General features: G+C 36.2%; 1 protein-coding gene across 1 annotated transcript in view; it reads right to left on the reverse strand.

The window, feature by feature from the left end:
* Positions 1 to 15,774, reverse strand: part of LOC127988160 (matrix-remodeling-associated protein 5-like) — a 136,570-nt gene that overhangs the window by 106,362 nt on the left and 14,434 nt on the right. The window lies entirely within an intron of this gene.

The raw sequence follows: 15,774 nt of genomic DNA on the forward strand, positions 1-15,774 counted from the left end.
AAGGAAATCCATAATCCAGTTGTATAATTTTCCTCCAATTCCCATGCATTTAAGTTTAATTAAAAGTCCCTCTTTCCAAAGCATATCATATGCTTTCTCAATATCAAATAAAACCCCCACCAAAACTTCTTTATTTGCCTGAGCTTTCCTAACATCGCCTTCTAAACTTAAAACAGCATCCATAGTATTCCGACCTGCCCTAAATCCACTCTGATATGGTGATATAAGACCTTTTATTTCCAATATATAATTTAGCCTTCGTATGATCATTTTTTCCATCAGTTTACATAAGTTAGAAGTTAAAGCAATCGGTCTATAATTAATTGGATTTGATTTATCCTTTCCGGGTTTGCCAACTGGTACAATTATCCCATGCTTCCATGAAGAAGGAATCTTCCCTGCATTCCAAACCTTATTAAAAAGATTTAAAATAATATTTAAAGATCTATCTGATAAATGTTGGATCATTACATAACATATGTCATCTTTCCCAGGAGAAGAATGTTTAACTCCCCATAGTGCCATCTTTAATTCATACATATTAAAATCTGCATCTAAAGCATCACCAGAAGGATTTCTTTTCATCATTAGATCTGGATATTTATTTTTGTTCAGATTTCTACTCTTTTTAATGTCATCTGATATATTATCATCACTATGGACTTTAACAAAAACTTTAGCCAACATTTCAGCTTTTTCATTATCTGTCACGGCTATTCTTCCTTCATCATTTTTTAAAACTGGAAAAGTCAGATTTCTATAAATTCCTCCCATTTTCCTAATTGATCCCCATACTTCACTTACTTCAATATCATCTCCTATTGTAGAACACCAATCTCTCCAGTACTTCTTTTTAGCTCCTCTTACTATTCTTCTTACTTCAGCTTGTGATTTCTTATATTTAATAAAATCTTCAAATAAATTAGACTTTTTAATTTTTCTAAATGCTTTATTCCTATTATGTATAACATCACTACACTGATCTGTCCACCAAGGAACTGCTTTCCTCTTTTTACATAGTCTCTTTTTTCCAATAATTTTATCAGTTACCTCATACAAAACTTTACATATTTCCCCATTACATTCATCTATGTCTTCCATCTTATTCAGTTCTAATGCTGTTAATTCTACCTCACTTAGATATTGATATGCTTCCCAGTTTGCTTGATTAAATCTCCATCTTGGAGCTAAAATCACATTACGTTCTTTAACACTCATCCCTACCTTACATACAATTATATAGTGATCACTCCCCATATTATTATCTTCCTGAACTTCCCATACACATTTACCAGCTATCCCTTCAGAGACCAATGTCAAATCTATAGCTGACCCAATACCACGTACTAAATCTATTCTTGTGTTCCTACCATCATTTATACAAACTAACCCGTTACTATCTATAATTTCTTCAACAACATCCCCATTATGATCATCTTTACTGCTTCCCCATAAAGTGCTGTGTGCATTAAAATCTCCACACCAAATTATTTTATGATTTCCTGATCCTATAACCTTTTCTAAGTCTTTACTTAATCTATTACAAGGATTATAATAATTTATTATTCTAATATTGTGTTTCTCTGCATATATTTCTATAACCACCAATTCATATTCTTCAATTTCATTAATAACTCTAAATTCTAATTCATTTTTTATAAAAGTGGCCACCCCACCTCCATTTCCTGTCTTTCTATCTTTCCTTACTATATTATACCCTTGCAGAACAAAGTTTAATTTAGGTTTTAACCATGTTTCTTGTAGACAAATTACGTTTGGTTTCACCTCTAATAAGTCTATATACTTTTTAAATTCTGATCCATTTGCAATAAGACTTCTGACATTCCATTGCAGGATTGTTAAAACCATAATTATTATTATTATGTACTTCCACATGCTGATTGAGTACTTGATTGAGACTTTAGCATATCATTTATTTTTTCCAATGTAACACCAGCTACTTTCAAGTATCTCTCAGCTGCTCGAATTATGATTTTAATTCTCTCTGTTCTGCTTTCAGTTTGAGCAGAACAATTTACCACTTCAGCCATAAATGAGACAAATTCCAATTTCCCGATCACCAAACTATCCTCTTTTGTCTTACTTAGAACCAACGTATTTTCATCCTGTTCTTGTACTTTTACCTCTCTGTGTGTCTGCTCTTTTTGTTTTGCTTTTTGTGCTGCTTCAGCGTAAGTTAATCCCTCAGTTATTCTCACATTTTGAATTTTCACAGCATGTTTGTGAACACTACATCCCCCAAAACCAGCACTATGCTCACCTCCACAATTACAACATTTAGCCTTCACTCCTTCACCACATTTACCATATTCATGGTCACCCCCACATCTCGCACAGCGTTGTTTTCCTCTGCAAACAGCATTAACATGTCCATATTTCTGGCACTTGAAGCATCTAAGCGGAGGAGGCACATAAGGTCTTACTGGATAGCTTACGTATCCTATTTTTACCCTCTCTGGCATTCTTTCCTCATCGAACTGAAGCATTACTGACAAACTGTCCATTCTTTCTTTGTTTTTCACGTACTGAAGTCGTTTTGCTCCAACTACCTTCGCCCCTTCAACGCAACTTTTAATTTTATCAGTATTCACATCAGTAGGAATTCCAGTTATTACTCCTCTAACCCAAGGTTTCTTCTTCATCAAAGTGCATGACACCAAGAGTCCAAGCATCGAGGTTATACTTAGAGCCTTCTTTTGTTGTTTTTCATCCTTACATATGATAATCAAGTTACCATCTCTCAGAGTCTTTGCACTATGAATTTCACCTAAGGCTTTATTTAGCGATTTAGTTAGTTTAATTGGGTTAATCGTCATACCTGAATCTGCAAATTTCATCATCACTTTATATTCTTCAATGTTTTTCCTACTCACATGATCCTCCTTTCCACTATCCGTAAATGATCCTTGACTATTAGTTTTCTTTCTTTTCCGATTTACTACTTTCCACCATTCATTCCCTCCTGTACTCCCGCTACACGATTCATCTTCCATTTCCGGATCACTACCAGAGCTACCGTCATTTCCTGCCATCAGTGCTCCAGTCCAACCCAGTCCTCACGCCCCTCCCGCGAGCTGCGCGCACACACAATGATTATACGATGCGTACCCAGGTGACAAACTGCGCCTTAAATACACCCGGAGCAGCAGCCAATAAGCTGTCACACCTGTCATTCAGTGGAAAACCACGTTTAATAGGGCGGTACCTAGACTGCCCTACTACAGTAGCATTTTAATAAAACTGTTAATATTACGGCAACGGGGAATTTGGACATGCATGAGTTATTTTATTTAATCTGTGTTAGTTTAAGGTTATTTTATTTTATTTTTTAACCTAAAACACAGAGACGCTGATTGATGTGTCTGCATCGTTTGCACTGGAGCATTTCAGTGGGCTTAAACAGATCACTCTTACAGCGGATTTAGTTCCCAAACAACTGACAATTTTGACCTAAATATGATTTTCAGTTACAATAATGAATCCAAAATTTCGACATTAATAACTTACTTTTAGCAACATCAGACGCACGCGCGCTCACAAGATCTCCCGGTTCTTACTTCTGGTGACTCGCACTAAACGGTTCATTTGAATCAGTGAGTGGTCGACTCCAGAACAGCTGCAATCGGATCATTCTAATTCGTAAACGAATCGTTTGGTGCGATTCGCGATCCGATTAAAGTTTATTTTGAAAAGACTCAGTTCGTTCATGATGAATCAGACACCGCTTCTGCGTGTTGGAGCACGTGATATTATAGGGAGTAAGGATATGTTTTATGAAATGTAGTGAAGTTAAAAGTACGATCTTATGCTTTGGAATGTAGTGAAAAGTAAAAGTTACTCAAAATAAAACTACTCCAGTAAAGTACAGATACTTGAAAAATGTATTTAAGTACAGTAACGAAGTAAAGCTACTCCGTTACAGTCCACCACTGGTCTATGTCTCGTAACTTTGAACGCTCCTCTGGTTTCAGTTGTGTTTTTGTTTATTTTGGTGACGTATAAATGAAGTCTTCCCATCTGCCTGACACTATGTCCTTAATAACAATGGATGAAAAGTTTAGAGCCCTACTGATGATTAAGTCTAGAGTGTGTCCACCTTTGTGTGTGGGTCCATGTGTAGCAGGATGCAGTTATCTGGCTCATGCCTCCCTAAGTGACGCTTAATTTGCTGCAGCTGTGAGTGGTTCTGGGAAGTTAACTTTGAGCCAATCGCGAGGACTACTCCCCTTTATAAACCGGGACTTTTCTTTTGACAAATGATGCCACCGGTACGCGACTTGTCTTGTTTACCTGCCCAGCGACCTGATGTCTGCCTGGTTACCGGTCTACGGTAGCGCCGCAGATATGGTTAGCTTAGTTTCTCTTTCCACTCGTTAACTTTATAATGTGAGCTTAAAGGGAATGTTTTATGCTATAGAATTCCCGGTCTGGCAGCAGCCCTTTTACCAGCGGAGTGTGCGCCCTGTGATCAGCAATCAGAGCTCAGGGACTGTGACGCAACATTGTTAATCATAAGGAAAGCTATTTAACTGGGGGTGCGGCCGCCAGTTGGCTATATCGATGCTGAACAACTGCTGTTTTGCTTATGTTTTACTGTTATGTCTTGTGTATGAACTTTCGTCGTACCTGGTGTCTTTGTTCACCCGGGATCTATGATTATTGGACCTGTGGTTAGCTCGAGTTTACAGATGGCTGGCTGGCGTGTTACACCATTGCCGGTTCAACTCAGTTTGATACTTCCAGTTTAACTCTGTTTGATCTTTTCTGTTATTTTTGGGAATCAGTGGTTGAGTATAAAGTGTGTTTGCTGGGCTAGCTGGCACCACTTTAATTGTTTTTGTCTATATTATTTCTGGAACCTGTTTAAGTGTTAAGTTTTGTTTAACTTTCAAGTGTCCGTTTTGTCCAGGTGCTGAGAACTGCCAGTGGGAGCGGTGCCCCTTGTGGTGGTGGGTCCCTTGGTGTGTGCTGTGGCTGTGTGTTCACCAAGTGTGGTCATTTCCCTTGTGGTGTGTGTGTGAATTCGACACTGGTGATTGGGGTGTCTTATGAATGCTCATTGCTCCTGCCACTAGTCTCCCACTGGTAAGATTCTGCCCTGTTCTCCTCTTCTCGTGTATGTGTTTTGGTTTTTGATTTGGTGTACTGTGTATTTTGTTTGCTGTGAAGATTCCCTTCTATGTTTGCTGTGACTATTGTGTGTTTAAGTAAAAATAAAAATTATATTTTTGTACTGGACCACTGTCTCCGGCTGATCCATCCACGAACTTGAGTGCCTGGTTCGAACAAGATAACAAATTCTTTGGGTGTAACTCCCATTGTGGCGTAGTCAGCTACTGTGTATCCCCTTCTGCCACACATGTACATGCTGAATTGACCGGTAAAAAAAAGCCTCAAGTCCAAATATTCATTTATCACCAACTGTTTGACAAACACTTCCTGTTTCGATGTCCAGGGGCCTGTTCTTCGTACGTCGCTTATTACATCCGAGATCAAATGACACATCCAAGATGATATCATCGTGCTAATCATGATCGGCTAATTGGGTTCTTCGAACACACCTGTTGTGTATGATTAGTATCGCTGGATTGAGTTATCGGAGATAATTGCGCGTTCATGTGTTGTCTTAAAAGGGGATATGTATGGATACTCGAAACCATGATCAGCAGTGCAGCGATTGGCTGGTGGCAAGACGGCAATGTAATGGCGTCATATAATTTAAAACGACACCTGACGAAAAACTTGACAAATTTCTGGACTTTTAGAAGGAAACAGCCAAGCAAACAAAACTACATAAATGTTATAATATATACATGAAACAGATAATAGATGTTTTTATTTTATTAGAATTTTTTTCATGATTCCCAATTATTTAGATTCGCAATTTATAATAGATGTTGCAGTCTTTACATTTTTATTTCAATGTAGAAATGTTCTTTTTTTGTATTTGGACAGATTTGTTACGTGACCGCATTAATGAAAGTTTCTTAAGGGTCAACTCAATATCATGTTATCTGCATCTCCTGCGCTCCATCAAGCCACTCTTATAATAGCAGTCATCACTCAAAATAATGCACGACTCTATTATCTGTATAGCATGTGTGTAAGACTCTAATACAATTATGAAGTAATTTTATGACCAATAAATAGTACAGTGAGTAAAACTGGCTGTCTATAGTAGGCTATGGACTACACAGCATTTTTATATTATTTTTAAATAATTTTTTAATTATTTTTTTAAATTATTGTCCCTGGATCAGTACGATACTCTTGTAATAAAGTAGCGGTGGAATCGGACATATTTTGAGTATCAGTTCTGGTTGAAAAGAAGCGATCTAATCCTGTTTACATGAAATAAGCTGCTCCCCAGCAGGTTTAAGCTGACGGACCTGTTGCTATGACAGCAGTTCCGGGATGAGCTTCGAAGAACCAAACGATCCAAGATCACGCCAAATCGTCAACAATCAAATCCAGCTAACTGAGTTAGCGACGTACGAAGAACGGGCCCCTGATCTGAATTTAAAAAAATCTCAAACATGCTCCGAAGTCCCGATCTGAATCAACCGAGTCGCGAACAGGCTCCGAAGTGCCGAACTGAATCAACCGAGTCGCGAACAGGCTCCGAAGTCCCGATCTGAATCAACCGAGTCGCGAACATGCTCCGAAGTGCCGATCTGAATCAACCGAGTCGCGAACATGCTCCGAAGTGCCGATCTGAATCAACCGAGTCGCGAACATGCTCCGAAGTGCCGATCTGAATCAACCGAGTCGCGAACAGGCTTCGAAGTCCCGATCTGAAAACTTCGACCAAAGAATGTAAAAAATAACTCTATTTCTCTAATAAGTCTACAACTCTATGAAAGACTCAGATCACGTATCTAAAAATAAATCGCTATAGTAAAAGAGAAATAATAAGAGGAGTGAAGTTTCCTACCGTTCTTCTGTGTTTGGTCCCTTACACGTGACGCTTCGCGACGCGTCTCCGCCCCTCACACGTGCGTTTACAGCGCTAAATTAATCATCTTTGCTAATTATTATACATTTACTTCATTGTCAGCTTCAGATACTTCATTTATTATTGTTCAATGAACTGTTTGAAACAAAAAAGGTTGTATTTCAGTAATTTTTCTAAATTATCAATAATTATATTATATAAAATAATGGTTTCTATTTTAATATCCTTTAAAATATAATCTATTTCTGTGATGTGCATCTGTATTGTCAGCATCATTCCTCCAGTCTTCAGTGTCACATGATCTTTAGAAATCATGAAAATATGATGATTTATTATTAGAATTATCAACAGTTTTGCTGGTAAATATTATTTTGGAATCTGTGATACTTTTTTCAGGATTCTTTGATGAATAAAAAGTTAAAATTAAATGAATAAACTTGAGTAAAAGTACAGATACGTATAATAAAATATTACTCCAGTAAAAGTAAAAGTACTCCTTTTTCAATTTTACTCAAGTGAAAGTACAAAAGTACTCATTTTTGTATGTACTTAAGTAAAAAAGTACTGAAAGATAGATGTTTGCAATTTTATATAGGCTAATTTAATTTTATATTAGCACATTTCTTTTTAAATAATCCTACTGCTCAAAATACCTGGGATGTTTTCCAAAATAATCACTATATGGAGTCAAGATATATTTTTGTTGTTGATATGGACTACGTTGATGAGAGTGATGTTCACTGTGAAGCTTACACTGTGATGTACCTGAGAGAAAACAGAGCCATGACCATCTGATTTTCACCAAAGAACAAAGTATTTTAAAGTTTGTTGTTTTACAGAACATCACAGTTATATATGACATGATAATAAGGCCTGAAGTTAGGAAGAACATTTTAAGGAAAATATAATTATATTTTCATAATGATTTTTTTCGTTCTCAAACCTTGTCTGGGGTGTAAAAACACCCCCCAGGACAGACGGGGTGCATCTCTTCCCCTCTTTGATAATTACTGTAGTTACCAGTACCGGTTATGAATAAACATTCATGTCTGTCTACTCGTCTAGTTAATAATTAGGCTAATCTTAAATTTCGACATTAATAACTTACTTTTAGCAACATCAGACGCACACGCACTCACAAGATCTGCCGGTTCTTACTTCTGTAGACTCGCACTAAATGGTTCATTTGAATCAGTGAGTGGTCGACTCCAGAACAGCTGCAATCGGATCATTCTAATTCATAAAAGAATCGTTTGGTGCGATTCGCGATCCGATTAAAGTTTATTTTGAAAAGACTCAGTTCGTTCGTGATGAACCGAGAAGGGTATTCCTGCACAACCGGAGGCTGCAGTTTCAGGACCGCAGTTCTGGGACCGCAGCTTTAGGACCCTAGTTTTTTGTTACAGCGCCACCTACCGTACTGGATCAACACTGATTAAATCCTTGTTGAGTTTTAATGACGAAGTATTATAAGTGAATCTAGCCTGCACATTAATTAAACTTATCAGATGACAAGAGCATGGTTGATGTAAGGTTTGTAAGATTTACCTAGTGTGAATACTAGCTTAGTCGTTGTTTTACCGTATTTATGTATAAAATATCTTTCATAATTAAACTGCACTGACTGCCTAGTTGCACTATGTGTAAGCCTGTTGTTTTGCAATGATGAATGAGGCGTTTGACAGTTTTAATAGCTTGTTACAATTTGGCCTAATCTGCAGGTCTATTCCACATACAGTTATACATTGCTATCATGTGTTAGTTTCTTTCATGTTCTGCATGGCCAATATGAAGTGATTTTATGGATTTGGTTAGGCTCATTGTAGGTAGGACAGATGATTAAAAAAGGCACTAGGGATATTTTCATGATCTCAAAATATTCTAACAAGTAGGCTCTCTCTTTTTCAAGATACAAATAACAATCCAAAAAGGGAGATCCCTGCCCGAATTGAAGAGATGCACCACATGCTGCAAGGACTTATATAATATAATATTCCAGTTGAATATGTTAAACAAATATTTCTTATTTATCTCTCTCTGTCTCTCGCTCTTTTCCTCTAGAGTTGAAGTCTACAGCCATTCTATCCATGCAGCAACTGATGGAAAAGGGGTTCGCTTTGGTGCTGTTGAGATGTTGTCGCAAAAATGACATATGTACAGTACAGACTAAAAGTTCATCAAGCCTGCATTTATTTGATCAAAAATACAGAAAAAATTATAATATTGTGAAATATTATTAAAACTTAAAATAATAGTTTTCTATTTGAATATACTTAAAAAAAATAATTTATTAATGTGATGCAAAACTGAATTTTCAGCATCATTACTCCAGCCTTCAGTGTCACATGTAACATCCAGTCTATCACATGATCATTTAGAAATTAACACATCCTTGCTGAATAAAAGTATTCATTTTATTTAAAAAGAAGAAAGAAAAAAAAAACTGACCCCAAATTACTGACCAGTAGTGTATATTGATATTACAAAATATTTATATTTAAAAAAACATAGTTTCTTTTTTTTTTTTTTTTACTTTATTCATCAAAGTATCCTAAAAAAGTATCACATGTTCTGAAAGAATATTAAGCAGCAGAACTGTTTCCAACTTTGATAATGAATCATCATTTTAGATTGATTTCTAAAGGATCATGTGATAATGATCCTAAAAATTCAGCTTTGTATCACAGAAATAAATTATAATTTAAAGTATAATACATTTAAAAACAATTATTTTAATAATTTAATAATATATCACAATATTATTATTTTTTCTGTATTTTTGATCAAATAAATGCAGGCTTGATGAGCAGAAGAAACTTATTTCAAAAATATTACAAATAGTAATGTTTCCAAACTTTTGGTCTGTACTATTTTATATATATATATATATATATATATATATATATATATATATATATATATATATATATATATATATATATATATAAAAACATTCTTGAATCATTCTTGTATCCTTTCTTGCCTCTCAACAACTATTAAAATATTGGCAGTAATTTAGTGACTCCATATGCTGATTCTAACTTTAACTTACCTGATAATGAGCTAATTCACCATAAGGAGGTTAATCAATATACTGTATAATTCAAGAGACTAAGACTAATTTTACAAAATTGATATTTCATTTATATTTTGTGTAAATTCATGTTTAAATGTAAAATTGTGACTCAAAGCACACTTAGTAATTAACCTCTGCTGCATTTTGAATCAAAAATCACATTTAAAAACAAATACTACTGAGATTAATATATTGATGCTATATACAAAGTAACGTGACTGCAAACTAAACCAACAGGGTACTAGAACTGCGGTCCTGAAACTGCAGCCATCGCTATATCGTCCCGTATGGTAGGTCGTGCTGTCACGAAAAACTAGGGTCCTAGAACTGCGGTCCTGAATCTGTGGTCCTGAATCTGCAGCCTCCGGTTGTGTAGGAACATACTATTGGATGAATCAGACAACGCTTCTGCGTGTCGGAGCACGTGATATATTATAAGTAACAGTAAAAGTTACTCAAAATAAAACTACATAAAACTAAGTACAGATACTTGAAAAATGTACTTAAGTACAGTAACGAAGTAAAGCTACTCCGTTACTGTCCACCACTGATCCTCAATGACACCTGTCAGGATAGTAGTACACAGTGACAATAAACAGGAATAACAATGGGCCGAACGATGATCAAGTGCAAGATTGCATATACAAAAAAACTCCAAAATGAAGCAAAGTTGTGATACTCGAGCCATATAAACACAAACAAGGGCTCAGATGATCTTATAGCATCTTTTTGACCCAGGAAAGGATGGATGCGATCTACCTGTCCCGTTCCAGCATTACAACACCCTCACACACCTGGTAGTGCGATAACCGAGACTCAAGCAGCTGCAAATGATGCTCAGACAAGACTGCAACATCAATCATCTGTCTGGTACCCCTCAAGAGCAGGAGGAATAACAGCTTCCAATATGCATGTCGTTGTGTCTGCTAGTGTAGAGAAACCAGCTACATCTAACACCAAAAAACAGCAATCCTCAGCTGTGCTGTGGATCAGGCCTCACCGAATACAGATTACTGGACAAGACTTCTAAAGAAGGCACAGGAGTTCTTCCACAAAACTTTACTACCTGAGCTAATGTCTTGTTATTATACTCGACAAGTCTCCACAAAAAGGGCAGGAACACGGGCACATAAAAAGAACATAAAAAGACTCTGATGCATCTGCATATGGCTGAAGATCTGGATGACATAGTGACTTGTGACAATGAAAACTGTGCAGTCAGTGGTTCCTCCTCAACTGTGTGGGACTCTTCAGAAACTGAGTCATGGCTTTGTACCTCCTGTACTCACTGACACATTGGAGCAAAAATGTGGATCTCTTTAATACTTGCAATATATATATATATATTATATATATAACTTGCATTGTTATCTAAAGGTTACACTGTTATATTCTACACCTGCTGTTTCTGCACTACAGTTGCACTGCGCTTTTAACTTAACTGTTTTTCTATTTAACGTTTTACTTGTTGCATTACTATCTCTTTTCTTGGTTACACTGTTGTTGTATTTGTACTACAGCTGCGATGGACTTTTATGTTCTGTATAGTGTTTTCTTTTTTTTTGTCTTTTATTTAACTTATTGCCTTACCTGTGATCTTGATACTTGTTTACTGCATTAACTTTTTATGGGTTAAGGCTACACTGTCCCTTTATCTACTTTATATGTGTTACTGTACACACTGACAAATGCACAAATAAAGAGATAAAAATCTGATAATTTTAGTCATTTATTATTGTAACAGATTGTATGTAATATGAATAACCCTTATAAGGCAGTATATGCTGTTCATGGATAGGTAACAGTTAGATTATATCATGATCTCTATCAGATATTTTTGTGAGTTCTGCAATCCCTCCTCCCTTCTCACTCCTTCTGTCTCATGATATTTAACAGTAACAGCTTTAATGTAAGGCTTTCAAATTGATTAACCACATCCAAAATAAAAACTATTAATATAACATTTTTATATATAATTATACATACATGTATAAAGAAGAAATATTTACACATTTATATATACACATGTACATATTTCTTTTATATACCAGTTTCTTTGACAGCCCTAATTTTTGTTTTAATATCAACGCTGGGAAACATATTAGTCAAGGCAAAGCATATGGAGTTATGTATAGAAATGATAGTTCCTTATATAAGTATAATCTAAGCCTCAAACGTCATGCCAATGGACCTTTGGCTAAACGTCTGATGCATATGGGACACAAAAGTGGAAACACTTTTGGCAAATGAAAGATGCTAAATTAGTCTGAAGGTCTGGCTATTTGAGACTAACATAAATCCTTTCATTATCACAGTTGGGATTATCAATATGTGTTATTTTGTGGTAATGTACAAGCTGTTCTGTTCTTGGTTGGTTAGTTTGGCTTGCGTCAGACTGGCTGGTGCTAGGAGCTAGTAAACCTCACTAGCCTGATGAGACACACTAGCGACTGATGCTAGTGGAGCAGTCTTTAGTCTCCTTGTTAGTGCATCTGCCTCCCATGCTGGAGACCTGTGTTTGAAACCCACTCAGAACAAGAACGAGGTGTAGCAGTGAGGACCCAGGAGACAGGGGTTATACTGGTGCCGTGACCCAGATAGGAGTGAGGTTTAGGGGGGTGAGTGAAACGGAGGCCAGCAGGTAGGGGCTGTACAGGTTAACCTCACTGACCTGATCTCTAGCTGTGATTCCCACTTCCAATCACTGAACATTTAATATCACTCTGGATTTGATATAAATGTCCTGCTTTTCCCTCTATCCCAGGAAATCACATCAGGTCTACCCTTGCACTTAGAAAATAACTTGCGTGGCAGCGCTTCCTGATCATTATAAACAATTTCATAAAAAGGGAAAAAATGAAACCAATAGTTCAGAAATACACATACAGTATTGTTCAAAATAATAGCAGTACAATGTGACTAACCAGAATAATCAAGGTTTTTAGTATATTTTTTATTGCTACATGGCAAACAAGTTACCAGTAGGTTCAGTAGATTGTCAGAAAACAAACAAGACCCAGCATTCATGATATGCACGCTCTTAAGGCTGTGCAATGGGCAATTAGTTGAATTAGTTGAAAGGGGTGTGTTCAAAAAAATAGCAGTGTCTACCTTTGACTGTACAAACTCAAAACTATTTTGTACAAACATTTTTTTTTTTCTGGGATTTAGCAATCCTGTGAATCACTAAACTAATATTTAGTTGTATGACCACAGTTTTTTAAAACTGCTTGACATCTGTGTGGCATGGAGTCAACCAACTTGTGGCACCTCTCAGCTGTTATTCCACTCCATGATTCTTTAACAACATTCCACAATTCATTCACATTTCTTGGTTTTGCTTCAGAAACAGCATTTTTGATATCACCCCACAAGTTCTCAATTGGATTAAGGTCTGGAGATTGGGCTGGCCACTCCATAACATTAATTTTGTTGGTTTGGAAGCAAGACTTTGCCCGTTTACTAGTGTGTTTTGGGTCATTGTCTTGTTGAAACAACCATTTCAAGGGCATGTCCTCTTCAGCATAGGGCAACATGACCTCTTCAAGTATTTTAACATATGCAAACTGATCCATGATCCCTGGTATGCGATAAATAGGCCCAACACCATAGTAGGAGAAACATGCCCATATCATGATGCTTGCACCTCCATGCTTCACTGTCTTCACTGTGTACTGTGGCTTGAATTCAGAGTTTGGGGGTCGTCTCACAAACTGCCTGTGGCCCTTGGACCCAAAAAGAACAATTTTACTCTCATCAGTCCACAAAATGTTCCTCCATTTCTCTTTAGGCCAGTTGATGTGTTCTTTGGCAAATTGTAACCTCTTCTGCACATGCCTTTTTTTTAACAGAGGGACTTTGCGGGGGATTCTTGAAAATAGATTAGCTTCACACAGACGTCTTCTAACTGTCACAGTACTTACAGGTAACTCCAGACTGTCTTTGATCATCCTGGAGGTGATCATTGGCTGAGCCTTTGCCATTCTGGTTATTCTTCTATCCATTTTGATGGTTGTCTTCCGTTTTCTTCCACGTCTCTCTGGTTTTGCTCTCCATTTTAAGGCATTGGAGATCATTTTAGCTGAACAGCCTATCATTTTTTGCACCTCTTTATAGGTTTTCCCCTCTCTAATCAACTTTTTAATCAAAGTACGCTGTTCTTCTGAACAATGTCTTGAACGACCCATTTTCCTCAGCTTTCAAATGCATGTTCAACAAGTGTTGGCTTCATCCTTAAATAGGGGCCACCTGATTCACACCTGTTTCTTCACAAAATTGATGACCTCAGTGATTGAATGCCACACTGCTATTTTTTTGAACACATCCCTTTCAACTAATTCAACTAATTGCCCAATTGCACAGCCTTAAGAGCGTGCATATCATGAATGCTGGGTCTCATTTGTTTTCTGAGAATCTACTGAACCTACTGGTAACTTGTTTGCCACGTAGCAATAAAAAAATATACGAAAAACCTTGATTATTCTGGTTAGTCACATTGTACTGCTATTATTTTGAACAATACTGTATACCCAAGATTGCGCTAGACATATTGTGCTTGTAACCACATGGCCATACATCACTCAGGCATTCTCTCCTAAATAAAATATAAAAATCTATTTCAAAATAAAAGTGTACATTAGTACCATTGATTAATAGTAATTTCAATAATCTATTGTAACAACATTATACTTGCCACATAGGTATCCCTTATTTTCAAAATACTTGCAGTATAAATGACTGGTAATTTTACAGGTTGTTTTATTCACTTTTATAACTACACGAAAGGATTGAATAGGTACAATATAAGTACAACAAAGTTACACTGTCAATTCTATTTACTTATGCTGCGTGTGGTCTTGGAAGGCTGTAATCTAAAGCCTGGCATAGTAATAGATACCGGTTTTAAAATAATTAAATTTAGAAAAAATTTAATATCTGGTGGCTATTACTGAAACACATTGTTCCCTTATACCTAAACATACATTCCTAATAGGTACACTATAATTACAGGAATGTAAACCGTAAATTCAGTGTACTTACGTAGTTCTTTGCAGGTTATAAAGAATTGCCAAGAAAAATTTGATTGCTGTAATGGCTGTGTGAGGCAGTAGATTAAAGGTAATAATGTTGTAAATAATGTTCAGTTTGTTTTACTTCATAAGACCTCAATGTATCATCAAAAGCCCATTATTAATTTTTTAATTATGTTTTTTTTTTTGACTGCATTATATGAATCACCAAGAACCACAGTTTTAACTAAAAATCTCTTTAATGCTCTGCTGAAGAAAAAGTCACCTACACCTTGGATGGCCTGAGGGTGAAAATGCACAGCAATTTTATTTTTAGGTGAATGTCCCATTGATCGTTATTATACTGACTTGAGCTACTCCCCACTGACAGAACCAGCAATATGTCAATATTAAATATTCATTCTCATTATGAATTTGTCTGATCTATAACTTACATTATTAACATCAACACTATAACCTGAGTGAAGATCTCATACTGTAATGATAAAGACAGATGGTCATTAGGAATGTGTCTGATCTATAACTAACATTATAAACATTGGCGCTATAATCTGAGTGAAGATCTCATACTGTAATGAATGATAAAGACAGACAGTCATCATGAATGTGTCTGATCTATAACACAAACTATTGTAGTGTTGTTATCTGAAAGATACAGTATGACATCAATGTTATTTTAAAGTAGGGTTTGA

The sequence above is a fragment of the Carassius gibelio genome, chromosome B22 (genome assembly GCF_023724105.1).
Source record: "Carassius gibelio isolate Cgi1373 ecotype wild population from Czech Republic chromosome B22, carGib1.2-hapl.c, whole genome shotgun sequence".
In the NCBI taxonomy this organism is placed as follows: Eukaryota; Metazoa; Chordata; class Actinopteri; order Cypriniformes; family Cyprinidae; genus Carassius; species Carassius gibelio.